The 14,751-nt window shown below is 39.5% G+C and overlaps 1 long non-coding RNA gene across 1 annotated transcript in view; it reads right to left on the bottom strand.

The window, feature by feature from the left end:
- Positions 1-12,869, bottom strand: part of LOC309867184 — a 283,984-nt gene extending 271,115 nt beyond the window's left edge. The window contains exon 1 of the long non-coding RNA XR_014313028.1: positions 12,567-12,869. This is a non-coding gene — a long non-coding RNA (uncharacterized lncRNA). The remainder of the gene's footprint in view (positions 1-12,566) is intronic.
- Positions 12,870-14,751: the final 1,882 nt, after the last annotated feature.

Consider the following 14,751-nt stretch of genomic DNA (forward strand, 5'->3'; position numbering starts at 1 on the left):
TGGATCTATAAGCAATTTCTACAAAGGTAGAACAAAGTTGAATTTTACTGTAAAGTTGGAGGACCCGTTTATTATAGCTATTTTCTAAAAAAAAAAAAAAAAATGCCCAGTAAGCAAATTCTCTCTCAATTAAAAGCTTTCCAAACTGAGGGTTTAATGAAACCTTAATTAAAGTCAATGGAAAAGTCATGTTCCAAAAAAAAAAAAAGTAAAGGTACTCAAATGTGCTCAAATGTGTCCTTTCATTTCTTTCTTGACAGATCCGAGAATACGGTTTCTAACTCTTCCAATTTTTTTTAAAGTGTGTTTTGTCCACAGAGAGATACAAACCAGAAAAACCTGTTGTTTTGCTACAGTCCTCTCACCCCTCAAAGAAAAGCAGCGTCTACATTCCCTGAAAATGGTGAGATGTTCTTCCACTGTTTCCAACAGTTCACAAAGACTGAGAGCAAACTTTGCCAGTACAATTTGTTGGACTCAATTTTAATAACGAAAATATAATTTTAGGTTTCTAATTCTGTGAGAAAAATCTGTGAATGGGTCCAGTCTGCGTAAAATAGAACAACAGTGTCAATCAGGCGTATTTCCCTGTTGTGGAAATAAAATCTTTCAAAGTGTTCCAAGTTGGAGTGAACAGAGAATCTGTTATGCTTGAAAATATGTTAATAAGGCTTAAAAATATTGTGTTTTAGAATTGGCTAAAGGGCAAATAGCTATCGTCAGCATCGTCTGTCTCTTGGGTGAACAAATACCCAAACGCCTAAAGAGACATGAGGCTACTAGTGTTGGGGACAAAGTACTTCCAAGTACAAAAGAAATACTGTAGCATTTTCTGCTTTTATCTGTTTCACAAAGGGAAGTACAGGAAATTAGATATTCAATAGATATTCTGAGGGAATATAGATTATATTTAACAAGCCACCCTGTATCTTTTTTTCTTTTGTAACAAGGGTGCTAAGAATAGTACTTCCAGAATCTTCCCCTTTATAAACAAAGCAATTTATAGGAAGGAGACAGTAAAAATTATGGGATTATGGAAATTAATGAGCTTTCTGTGTGTGCATGTGTGTGTGCATGTGTGTGTGTGTGTGTGTGTACACGCGCGAGCACGCGCGTGAGAGAGAGAGAGGGAGAGAGAGAGATTGGGAGAGAGAAAGAGAAGAAATCTACCTAGGGGCAGAGCGTTGAATGTACCTTCTCTATAACCCAATCCAGACCTTGTCATCACCTGTTGACAATAGGGAAGAAAGAAAGCTAAGCATTGGGATCAGGGCACAATAATGTCTGTTGACAATAAATTATCAAATCAATAATCATGTTTAGCCAATCCCTTTGTGTAAAACTGTTATTATGATTCTAGTGCCAGCTGTCTGAAACTTTAATTTAAGTGCTTGCTTGAGGCTAGACATTTGGAATGCTAGTTTAGAATGTTTTATAGCCCAAGCAATATGTTTTACTAACCTCAAATACTGTGATGATGGTTTAAATGGTGACTCTAATTTGTACGTGGGGGGCTCCGGGGTGAGTTTTGCTTTCCCGGGGAAGTGTCTGCTGCATCAACAATTCAGACATTACTGGGCTATCTGGAGCAGCTAATCCCAAGGGGCCCTTGGAGCTGCGTCTACCTGCCTGCAGGTAAACACCACAGGTGGTTAACTTCTAGAGTCCCTTCAAGTGGCTGCAAGCTAGAAGTTCCTCGGAAGCAGAAATGATCGGTGAAAAGCACCATGTTGGAGAAGATGTGGTTTAGCGTCCCCTGGTCTGGCAGTTTGACTTTGTCCCTTCACTATCGGCTTACTCTCTTGACCCTAGACCTTGAATGAGAAGGCAAAGCCAGATCCTGTCCAATTGTCGACGGCACATATTCACCTTCCCTAGTAATCAGTCAGCAACATGCTGGCATATTAGGAATATAGAATTCCACTTTCAACATAGTAGCCTCCAAGAGAAGACCAATTATAAGAATTTTTGCAATTGTTCTGATCATGCATCAGTGTTGTGGACCATGAATTTTGGAAGAAGATGGCAATTTAAGATGAGATACAACTTACTGCTTTATACTGGAATATTATTAAGATTATTATTATTTTTTCTCTTATGGAATTTATAAAACACATTATATCTGGTTATCTCAGTATTATAGCAGTACCTTAATCATGATAAAAATTTCAATTTACAGTGGAAGGATCAGACATTTTGAGGGGTTATATAATCAGCTTGGTCATGCACTTCCACAGACCAGGGTTCAAAGCTGGATGTTCTGAGTCAACCAGTAACAGACGCAACTTGCAGATTTTTGTAATTCTTTCTTGATTCACTGAATCATCAAAAACTCTAACAATCAAAATATCATCAAATTACTTTTGATAGACTGTGCCTTCCATTTATAGACACTAGAACAACCAGCAAATATAAGTTCCAAATTCAATTTCTAAGTTTGCAGGAAAAATGTTCCCAACTGAAGATCCCTTAATAGCTAATAACATCTAATAGTCCTTCTGAGCCCATGATAGATATTTAATAAATCTTGGGGATAACTTGACACTTAAAATACAAACCACATTGTCTCTTTTTCTGCTATAATAACAGTCTAATTTAAGTTCTGGAAATGTTTCCTGAAGTTCTACAGATGAACTCTGCTGGTGGAGACAGGTGGGAAAACATACCAAAGCTGGGGCAAATATCTGAATAAATAGTTCTCTGACAACAGTCTTTGTCAAACTGATTGACTCAGACAATAGCAGTTGACTCATAAATTATTCGAATGTAAGACCTGCACATAGGTACATTGATCATATGTATGGCCAGATATGTTTCTGGAAAAAAATGTGTCCATGTGTAAGTCATGCCCTAGTACAGTTCCTGGCACAGAGGACAGGCATGATATTAAATTTATTAACCAACATCAAAACATTTATTCTCCTGGAACTAGAGAGGCTTACCTCTTGAAGGAATACCAGAGGAAATGTTATATAAAGCACTAACTCTGCTCTCTTCTCAACATATTTGTTTTGTAATTTCCAATGTTTGCATATGCATTTATAGTGAGCTGCTTTTGAAATTATTATGCTGAGAAACAAGTGCTCTACTTGATTGGCATCTGAAATGCAACTTTTCAATTAATTTACATTTTTTACAAAGACAAAGCAGCATTTCTACGATATAGATGATGTTTACAATGTTAGTGAATTTTTTTTTTTTTTTTAAGAAACTAGGCAGAAGGGACATATAGAAAAGGCTCATAAGCATTATCTATGTGAGTAGAATGAATGAGCTGGGTCAGAGTTGTTGATCAACAGATAGCCAAACCAAAAGATGTTTTGATGGACTCTTTCATTGTTGAGAAGATCAGGCTTGGGTATGCCTCTATCCTTGAAGTTCAGTGTACAATGATGCCTATGATGAGGAAACCAGACTCAAACTGAGTCAGTTCAGTGAGTGACTGGTTATTTACATCAGGGCTCAGTTTCCACACAATCACACGGACCAGTCATTTGACCACAAAAAGTGGATATTACACAGTGAAATATTTGAGGGCTGGAATTTTGAGAAGTTGACTTGACTTTATTTCTTGCTGTGTCTAATATTTTATTTTTATGCAATGACCAATGTTTATAATATTTTTAAAATGTTCATTCTGTTTACCATTAAATGGTAAGATAATGAGTGATTTTGTTTTTATTTTTTAAGTATTTACGTATTTTCCATTCATACAATAAAACTTTCTTCTCCTGCAATAATGTCTTTCTACTTGTCTCCACATACAGTCACCAAGTTTTGCCCTCATGTTTCATTTCCAAGTATGTATGCTGGCCCAGATCTTTATGCCAATATTCTGACTATTGCAGAGGTTGCGTGAAAAATTTGCATTCTACTGCTTTTCCTACAATCCTTAAATACCAGTATCTTCCTTTTGTCAGTTACTCTTCTGCTCAGTTTTCTGTAGGTCACTTTTTTTTTTTCTACCAAACTTTTAAGTAGAGTTCATGCATCCATTTATTTATTTTTTTTTTTAAGATTTTATTTATTTATTTGATAGAATGAGAGAGAGCAAGCAGGGAAAGTGGCTGACAGAGGGAGAGGGAGAAGGCGGCTCCCCACTGAGCAGGGTGCCTAACATGGGGCTCCATCCCAGGACTCTGGGATCATAACCTGAGTTGAAGGCAGATGCTTAATTGACTGAGCCACCCAGGTGCCCCTCATGCATCTATTTATTTGTTCATTTACCCACTCTTTCAATAAATAGTCTGTAATTACCAACTATAATATCAAAAGAGTAGGCATTGTATAAATGGTAAATAACAAGTTTGTGACTTCAGCCCTCATGAGGCTTAAGATCTAGTTCAGGAGATGGAACACACATGAAAACAGCTTTAGTTAGAATTAGATTGCCTGGGTCCTGGAATCAGATTGCCTGAGGTAGAATCCAGTTTCCACAGTTCATTAGCTTAATCTTTGGGCCAGTTACTTAATGCAGTTGTGCCTCAGTTTCCACAGTAATAAAGTCAGCTGAATGATATTACTTGTGTTAAGGGAATATCGTAAGAATTCCATGAGGCAGGACATGTAAAGTCTTAGGGCATCCTGGTTCAGCAAAATCACTCAAAACACATTTCAGTTGGTTGGTTAGGTGAGTAAATAGAATTTAAGAAAATCTAAAACAAATTAAAAAAAAAAAAGAAAGGAAAGGAAAAAAAAGAAAAGAATAAAAAAGAAAAGAAAAAAAAAGAAAAGAAAAAATTTAAAAAAAAAAGTAGAAAGAAGGAAAGAAAGGAGGGAGTTGAGACTTTTCAAAGCTCCAAGAGGGATCCCCAAAGTGGTATTAGAGCTGTGGCTGGAGGGAGCAGCTGGAGTGTGACTGTTAGGTGAAGGTGTGCAAGGTCTGGACTGGGCCAGTGTAATTTCCTGAGGAATTCCCTTCACTCATTATGCCTGCTCACTTCCATGTGACTGTCCTCACACTACTTCCTATGGTTCCCCTTTCTCTGACTCAGGCTGAGTGCTCTAGGGAAGCCTTCACTGAGCAGGAAATATTCAGATACTGTGAGGGTGATTATATGCTACCTGCTCTGCCTTTACTGACCTCCTCATGTTATTACGTTGCACGGAAGGAACATGCCTATGAAATTTGCCCTTGACTCTAAGTTACTTGACCTCAAGTCCCCAGTCTTTGCAGATCTAGCACCTACTGCACCGGCTGACACAACACAGACACTCAAAACATGCATGAAGTTCTAAAGACCATCACTGGTAATCTGGATATCCTAAAGAAATGGTGGAAGGGAAGGCGCATAACCTGGTTTATTGTGTTTGATTGCTAATATAGTTCAGCGCTTCACCGGGCCAACTTCATTCACCTTGGAGCGAGAATGAATCTCTGAATTGCAACGTGAACTCCTTTGAAACTTCAAGAGAAAAACATTTACCATCAGTGGTTGGGGTTTCTTATGGTTTTTCATCTGGGGGTGTTATCAAATTCTAACATCAGGAAATTTCTCCTACTGGAAGAACATTCCAAATTTTACCAAATTCAACTGGCCTTGAATACGACTCAAGAATTCTAAACATGGGGGCAGACGGCAGGTTTTTGGGAACCTCCTTCTCTAGGCAAAGAAAATAATACACAATGACAATAATAATGTTATTAATATTATTAATAATAATAATGACAGTAAATGTCACAATGAATAAGGGTGCAAAGGCCACATGTGAATGGTTCTTCCCCCACTTCTTTATGTTAGATACTAGAGAAGCAAAACAACTATTTTTTTAAAAAGAATTTTCACTCAGAAATACACACACACACACACACACACACACACCTCAAAAGGATAAAAGATTATTTTGGAATAAAAAAAATGCTATCTCCATTATATTTTAGAATCAAATAAAGTTCAAGTACATTTTTCAAACTTACCTTACTTTCATAGAATGCATTAAAAAGTCACTTAATGCCTCTCAGACAGAGTCAGAAATTGCATTCCTGTAACTGAGGTCAAAATCTCATTGAAGAGTTGTGATTTTTGGATTGATTTGTATCATTTCTTTATTCACTTCTTCTTCATTTATTTCTTTTCTTCCTTGACCCAGAGAAGAGGCCACCAACTAACAAAAGCCCCAATGCCATCGAAACTCTGGACGAATAATACTGACCCACATTAGCAAGTTGAGAGCCCTATCTTATTCTACACTGTAGAGTACAAAATTATAGAATAAAAAATAAAGAGGTTATCAGTCACACAATTTGTCTTCTCTGGCAATGCAGATTAAATGGTTATAACTTCACCAGACTCCAATCTACTTGACATCTGTCAAAAGGCTGGGGTCATCTTTCTTCCATTAGCAAGGGTCTCCATTTCAACAATCCCCACCATACCCATATTCATGTCAGATACAATTGTCTACTTCTTGTCAATCTACCCTGTTAATGGGATCAACAAGTGCTGAAACCAGGCATCTTTCTCTTCCGCAGGTTGTAAAGAGAAAATGCTGGATCTTTTCAGGGACAGAAGAGCAAAAAGTAAAAGGGAAAGATAGCTTCTGGACTCCTTGTCATCTAATGTTCTTTTATTTATTTCCCAATGCTGAAGTTTCCCATTACACCAACCTATAAGATGCAGGATTTGCTTTGTGACTAGAAATGCTGCCAGTGACCCAACTCCAAAGTCTCCATTTGTGGGCATGATCTATTCCCTCCCAAATCACTGTGGTAGACAGTGAAGCTTTCAAATGTGCCAATTGAAACCAGGCACTGCAGAAACATAATTTGTCTTTGGAAATGCCTCTAGTTTCAGTGCTAAGAAGTATCCAATTATAGTATACTTGACCCATCATCCTAGCCTCAGTCACTAAGCAGATCTGCAGACTCAAAACATGTTTGTGGTGAATCCCCAAATATTGTGTCTCCAAAATGTTTTGGAGAAGGGATGAAAATGCAGGTTCTTAATCCATACTCCTGACCTCTTCAAATTGTTACTGATTGCGATCAATCCTGGATTCTTTCAGAGGAGACAGGAGTCGGCTATTTACATGAACCAATCGTCCCATCCCTTGGTATCTGGGAGCAAACTCACGAGTTTATTTTAGATTATCTAAATTGCAATTTTGAATCTCAGAATCTTGTTAGATAGCTACAAATTCAATAGCAAATTCAACACAAATTCAACATGGCAAAGGGGATGGTTAGACAAGGAAAACCACATGTTGAGGATACATTTGGAGACAAAAGGTCAACCTTTAACCAGCAGAGCCCTGTGAGTACCTCTAACCCAGATGATAACTCACTCAATCATGCTTGCACCTTTTATGAAATTTTTTAAACATAAAAACTAAGTTTAAGTAGCTGAAGAACCCTTCTCTAAGCAGTCCAGGAATCAACTGTACAATTTAAGCACCATATAGGGTTCATGAGTTTGTTTCTATAGTCATTCCTATGTGTTTGTACTTGCATTTCTATCTTTAATCCATAGAATCAGTGGTAAGAAATGAATAAAACCTATCAGTGGAAGCAAAAACAACATGGCCAAGGAATGTAATGTTTTTGCCCCATTGGCCTAGGAGAGTGATCCTGATATTGACATGATATATATTAAATACTATGTTTTTTATTATGTAATGTCAAATATGATACACAGATTTATTATGCATTTGAATCTATGATATATGTACATATACTATACTATATATATAATATGCTATGTACATGTCTATACAATATACAAGTACTATACTATATACATGTACCATACTACATACATGCACTGTAATATACATGTGCATTATAATATATACATGCTCTGTACTAGAAGCATGCCCTACACTAGAGGCATGTACTATACTAGATGTGTGTGCTATACTGTATATATATATGCTGTATATTCCTAACAACATATATATTTGTTTCATATGCTATGTATCACTTTTTACAAGTATATGTTAACAAAAAGAAAATAAGTATATGTTAACAGTATATATTTAATAAAATTTAAAATACATTTAATAAAGCATAAATATACATGCTGCATAATCTAGATTTAATAAAATAAGTATCTTCAGTTAAGCATACTACAGACACACAATGGCTGTCTGACATTGGGTAAAGGTTTATTTTGGCTATGGACTGCTCAGTGTTTTGAGAGGTCCATTTCCCTAAGCCAAGATCCCGACCACCCCCCACCAATGTCCCTCAGTCCAAACACACACACTCTCTTTTTAAAATTGTTCTGCCATTTTTGTAAGATTGAGTTTGTGAACTGCCAAATTTACTGAGTCATGCCCCCTTCTCACTCCTCTGAAGTTTGTGCCAAGTTCTGTTTCTGAGGCAAAGCAGAAATAAACACCTTTCACTAGTATTTCACTCTTGTGGTAAAATATGAGGGCATCCTCAGTATCTGCAGAGCAGATTCTGAAAACATCCCTTTCTGGATTTTCTGCTTTTCTCATTCTATTTTCTCCCAGAATCTGTTTGCAAAACATTTTATGGAATTGGCAAGTTATTTGCACTGCTTTTGCATTGCAGTCTGACTAATTCAATTGCAATTATTTGTAAACTGCCGCCATAACTCTTCCTTGGCTAATGTCTGCAAACTGTTTACTAAACAATAAACTTAATCATGCATTCATTGTTGCAAATGTCTCCAAATGGCTTCAGAGTAGAGCTGACTTGACATTTTTGCCTATTTGCAAAGCCATGAAGGATGTTTTCTGAATAACAGTAAGTTCTATGACATTTAGTTATTCTATTTCCTACATCTCTTCTGATCTATTGCAGATGGAGATGACCTCTTTTATGGGTCAGCCAATGGGCGGTGCTAACAGTGGTCAATCCAAAGCAAATGGGGCTGGGGGTAAGGCGTTGGTAGCAGACACACTATGACAGCGTGGTTTGGGCAATGGTCAGGTTTTATAAATATTACCTGAGTATCACCTAGCATATTAGCCAAGTTACTATTATATTTAGGATGCTGTCTGAGACTTCTTGAGGGGTACACGTTGTAAAGACAGTGGCTCTGCGCATGGAGAATCTGACAGGATGTGAGGTTGAGAGGAAGAGGAAAGATCAGATCAACATCTCAAAAAACCTAGTGATCTAACAGACTCATGGTGTTGCTACCAACAGTGGACAAGTCAAGATGAGGAACTGATCTGGGGAGAATGATGAAAAAGATGGCTCAAAATATCCTGGTTTGACTCAGAAACTACATATTTGGCAGAAGAATGTATAAAAAATGTCTAGTGGGAAGTTTGGAATGGAGAGTGACAAAGTAGGAAATGTCTGGCTATAGACTCTGGCATGGGGACATTGGCCATAAGAGTGTGGCTGACTCTGGGGAAAGGTAAGGGCAGACTTTTGTGGGGAGGGTACTTTTTTCATTCAGTAGGAAGATAGAAACTTAATGAAAACCTTAAAAAAAGATGGAACATGGTCATAGAAATGAGGGAGCACTTCAAGAAGTCTGGGGTGTGGAATGTCTGTGGCAGAAATGTTGCGGACAATGAGGAAAGCATACTGAATCAGATATGGAGAAGAGACAGAATTTTTCACCAAAAATGCTGGGAGCTAGCATGAAGGGCATCAATGAAGTCCTTTGGATACTAGGAGCCTCCCACCTACTGAGAAGTTTAGCTGTGGAAAAGGAGGGAGGCTTAATAGGTAGCCAGTAACATATCTTCAGTTTGCTCATTCTTGCCCTCTTCACAATTCTGCTTCAAACCATTAGAACATCCTTCATTATCCCCTTTCTGCTTGTGAAGTTGCCCACCACATTAATGGGAAAAACAGAAGCAATCAGAGGACAATTCCCACATGTTTTATCCTGTGTCGTTGCCCATGGACTCAATCTCCTTCTTCTCCTAATATTATGAATAATTGGTCTAAACACTTTGGTCAAGCTAACCTCTTGGTCACTATATGCCATCCCTTCCTTTCTACTCCAGAATGTTCCTCCAGCAATTTCCTCCTCTCCTGCACTGCCCATGTCACCTACTTTGCACAGGAAGTCTGATTTATCACACCGGAAAAACACCCTCCCATGACTCCACATCTGTCCACAGGTCTTACTCCATTTTTCTGCTTCTACTCACTGCCTCTAATTTGCCTTTTCCTCCTCTCCCTTGACTTTAGTGAAATCAACATCTCACAGCTCACCTCTTCATTGAAACAGCTCTTATCAAGGGCAATAGTGACCCTCACTTGGCTAAATTCATGAGTCAGTTTGTGGTTCTCATTCGATTACTCCCTTCTCTCAAAATTTGCACTGCTTTTGGGTTCCAGAACACCATTTTCTTTTGGTTCTCTTCCCACATCACTGGGCACTACTTCCATTTTGTTTTTGGTACTTCCTCACCCTCCTGACTTAGAAACATTAGAACACTCCAGTACTGTTCTTTCCACTTCTTCTCCATCTACATCTACACTGGAGGATGGAATCCTACATGATTCCATCCTGCCTTTGGCTTTGAGTATCACCTAAATACTCATACCATCAACCCCAGGTCCTATGTATCTCCTTGTCATATTCAGTTGACTATTCAAATGGTGTCTCAAACTCAACATTCATAGAACCAAATTCACAAATCCCCACTAACCACCAGTCTCCCAAGCCTGCTTCTTCTCCAGTCTTTCCTTAGCAAATAGCAACTTCATCCTTCCAGTTGAAAACAATGCAGATATTCATCTCCTTTCTTGTTCTCATATCTCTAGAGCTGTTCATCAGCACATGCTGTCAATTTTCTCAGATGTATGTAGCATCTCACTTCTTGCCACATCATTGCTACCATCTTGTTCCAAGGCATTACCATTTCTTGCCTTGATTATTACAGTCAGTTTCTACCTGGTCTTTCTGTTTCCATACCTGCCTATCCAAAATCTCTTCTCAATGGAAAAGCCAGAGTTTTTCTTTGTAAATATTGTTTGTACAAGCCTTCTGCTCAGAGGCCTCTAGTGGTTTTCCAGACCTCACCAAAAGTAGGAGCCGAATTCTTTTTAATGACTTTGAGACCAACCTTGATCTGGGCCCTGGTCGCTCTTTGCCTTCACTGTCTCCTTTGCTTCCTTCAATTCACTCTACACCAGCTACACAAGCCTCTCACCTGTTCCTTTAACAAAGAAAATATCTCACGAACTTTGCATGTTCTGTTTCACTTGGCTGCTACATTCTTTCCCTTACCCTGCTTCATTGCTTTCAAAATCATCTGACCTACCATATTTACTTGCTCATATGTTTATGGCTTTCACTCAACTACATGTAGGAACTCTGAAAAATGGAACTTTATCTTCATCATCATCTTCATCACTGTCCTCTATTGCCACCACTTAGAAAAGCACCCAGCACATGGTTCATATGCAATAAATACTTGAATAAGTAAAATTCCACTGAATGCAAAGTCAATGGTTCTTAGTGCGCTACTTAAAGCATCATATTGGTTCAATAAACATCTATTGAATGAATGAATGAATCTGTTTCCAGGACTGGGGAGGCATGGACTCACTCACAGGCAGAAAGCAAGAGCCAGTTGGGGAAACATAGATATTATGAAGTAGTTAATTGAATAACATGTAAATATACTATCACCAAGTAAGTCCTGGAACTAGGCACGCCAGGATGTTTCACATCATCTGCAACATGATGGGATGTTGATGGGGTGACCCACCCAGGGTGGGACTGGGTTTCTCAGGACCAGCTGGTGAGAGGGATTCCTACATCAGGGGTTATCAAGAAGCCAAATCCAGAAAATCAATCAAATTTAGAAGATAGATTGGGTCACCAGAACCAAAAATTCAGACTCAGATGTCGGAAGAACTATGGCTGGCATCAGATTCTTGGGAAGGTGGTATTTGAATCAAGCATGGAAGAGACAGGCTGGTTCATAACATTCAAAGAAACAAATCAGCAATACATGCACATTTTTGATACAATGGAGAGAGTATTCTAGGCCTCAAACCCAGGCTCTAGTCTGGCATTAAGATACAGAGAAACACAGAGAGTGACTGTATTACGTGCCCCAGCTTGAAGACCTAGTCATTCAGTCCCAGACGGAAGGCTATACCCGACATAACCAATTCCGACCCAGGATGGGTGTCTGACTACCAGAGATAAGGCAGTCAGGAAAAACTGCAAAGCCAGAGTCACGACTGGCCGGTTCTGCAAAAGCCCCATCTGGGAAACCCATCGTTCCGTTTCCCAAGCCATTCCACTGGAATCAGGGATTTTCCTCTTGTAAAACTGGCCACAAAATACAACTTAGAAAGTGCCCCAAACCGCTCAGCCAGACCCGCCGGCAAGCACAGTTCCTCTCGGCTTTCTAAGAACGTCTACTATATAATGAAAACCATAAACTCCCAGCTTCCACGCGCACGCGCGCTGCTGTTGGACAGGGACCAGCCCTTCCTCCCGCCAGAGCATCCCTCCCCCGCCGCCTTGACAGCGCATCCTCGTCTCCCCGCAGCCGCAGCGGGAAACCGCCCCCTCCGCCTTCCCTGGTCCCCCAAGTCTGGGTGCCAACTTCGGTTCTAAAACTGTTCAAAGTGAATAATCAAAGGTCGTTGAAAATAAGGTGACACTTACTTGAATCAATGTCTTCTTGAGGCTTTTGAAAGGTGCAGCAGGCATAAAATTTAATATTGATTGTTGGGGCACATTCCATTCCCCCTTTCAGAGTCATTTCAGAATGACAAATAATTTGTTTTCATCCGTATGGGGAACGTCTGTCTATCTGCTGGACACACACGAGTCTCCGGCTTTCTTAGAGAAGCTCAGCGGGCTTTTTTCTGGCCACTTCTCTGAGTTGGCTCTCCCCTCCTTAAATTTCTTGGTTCCTGCCGTCCCCTTCTGCTTGCTCCTCTTAGCTCCTGTTCTAATTTCAACTGTCATTTCCCCTGCTCTCCCGAGTGCTCTGAGCTCCTGTTCTAATTTTTCATGTCTTCTCCCAGTGCTGCCCTCCTTTCTGTCTCTCTGACCCTCTCCTTCTCGCCTTCTCTTTTTCTCTGACTCTGACTCTTCCATGTCCCATTGGAGGCTTTGCCTCAGGTTTTACTTCGGCTTCGGTATTCTGCATTCTGCTAAACGCAGCCAATAATAGGATGTCCGATCTGCTCTGCATAAATCCCAGAATCACAAAAATAAAACAGAAATTTTTTCCACATTCTTCGACACCTGCCTTTGCATCTCATCTCCCCTCAATAGTTCCTCCCCCTCCTTCCCTTCCAGCTTTTATTTGCAGTTGGAATAATCTAAGAAAGTGTCTTTTTATATTCCTTGGTTGATAGGAGCAAAATAGAGGGAATTGGTCTGAGAACTCTCATCTCAATATAATTCTGGTCCAACTGGAAAATCCCTCAATACAATTCTGGTCCAAAACTAAAAAAGTTTGGACGGATTTCTAGTGAGTATCCAGGTAAGTGTGAACCAAGATTTGCTAGGAACCCATCATTCCTTCCAACAATGCTTAAATGGATAAGGAAGTTAAGGTCATGTCTTCTAAGTGACACATTTCTCAGGGGTTTCTCTCCCCTCTCAGTTGCAGATAGAAACAACGCAGACTTTGTTAATTACACACAGAGTGATTTGCATTATTCGCAAACTGCTTCCCCAAGTGTGTATATGGGCAAACAATCTGGGTAGGAATTTGAACACACTGGTCGGGCCTGGAATGAAAGAAATGTTCAACAAATGTGGTGTTGGGATGTGGAAAGGAATTCCTAGTTGTCTTGAATATCCCGGATCCTTAAGACAGGGATAGTAGGTGATTCTATCTACATGTTGGTTCTTTTTTTTTTTTTTTTTTAATTTTATTTATTTATCTGACAGACAGAGATCACAAGTAGGCAGAGAGGCAGGCAGAGAGAGAGGAGGAAGCAGGCTCCCTGCTGAGCAGAGAGCCGGATGTGGGGCTCGATCCCAGGACCCTGGGATCATGACCTGAGCCGAAGGCAGAGGCTTTAACCCACTGAGCCACCCAGGTGCCCCTACATGTTGGTTCTTAAGGGCAAAGAGCGTCTCCTGTAAACTTTTCCCAGCTTGGGGGATCTGAATAGTTCCATACTAAAGAATGCATCTGTGCCTGTATTAAAGGTTACAGATACTATGTCAGGACACATTTTGATTTCTAGATTATTGTCTGGAGGCAAGGGCATCTTTCAGACTTACATAGAATTTTCCTGTCACTCCTTGGCGAGTAAAAATAACATAGTCAGCCGCCTGGTTGTTTCCAGGAGACTGTTTTCATTTTATGTAGTTGGCCAGTCCTGCTGGCAAACCTCCTCACCTGAAACAGAACATTTTACATTTGTTGGAAATATATTCACATATAGACAAGGTGAAAGTGTGTATGGAACAGGTCAGAGTTTAAAATGGTACATACCGCATCTTATTCTTTCAAGAAGTCATTGAGAATCTTTCTGGAACTAATTTTGAAGTGCTTTCAGAAGTTACAAATGACACAATTTTCTTGGCTCTGAATTACTGTTACTATCTTTACAGATGGTAAAAGAAAGTTTGGGGTTACGACATTCAACCCACACAGACTCTAAACTTTCTGAGTGTCTACTTTGTACCCAGTGCTGTGGCGAGGGGTTCAGGGCTCATAAAGATGAGGACACCCCAGTTCCCTCTCTGGAGGTGCTTCTAGCTAAAGGTCATGTCAAGGGTCAACCAAAAAGCCTTAACCTCATCTGAAAATCTTAATCCCAAATACTCTTCTTCACACAATAACCCCAGAGTTAAACCTCTCCAGGGCATCTGACTTTAAAAA

This window comes from Mustela nivalis (assembly GCF_964662115.1).
Source record: "Mustela nivalis genome assembly, chromosome: 6".
In the NCBI taxonomy this organism is placed as follows: Eukaryota; Metazoa; Chordata; class Mammalia; order Carnivora; family Mustelidae; genus Mustela; species Mustela nivalis.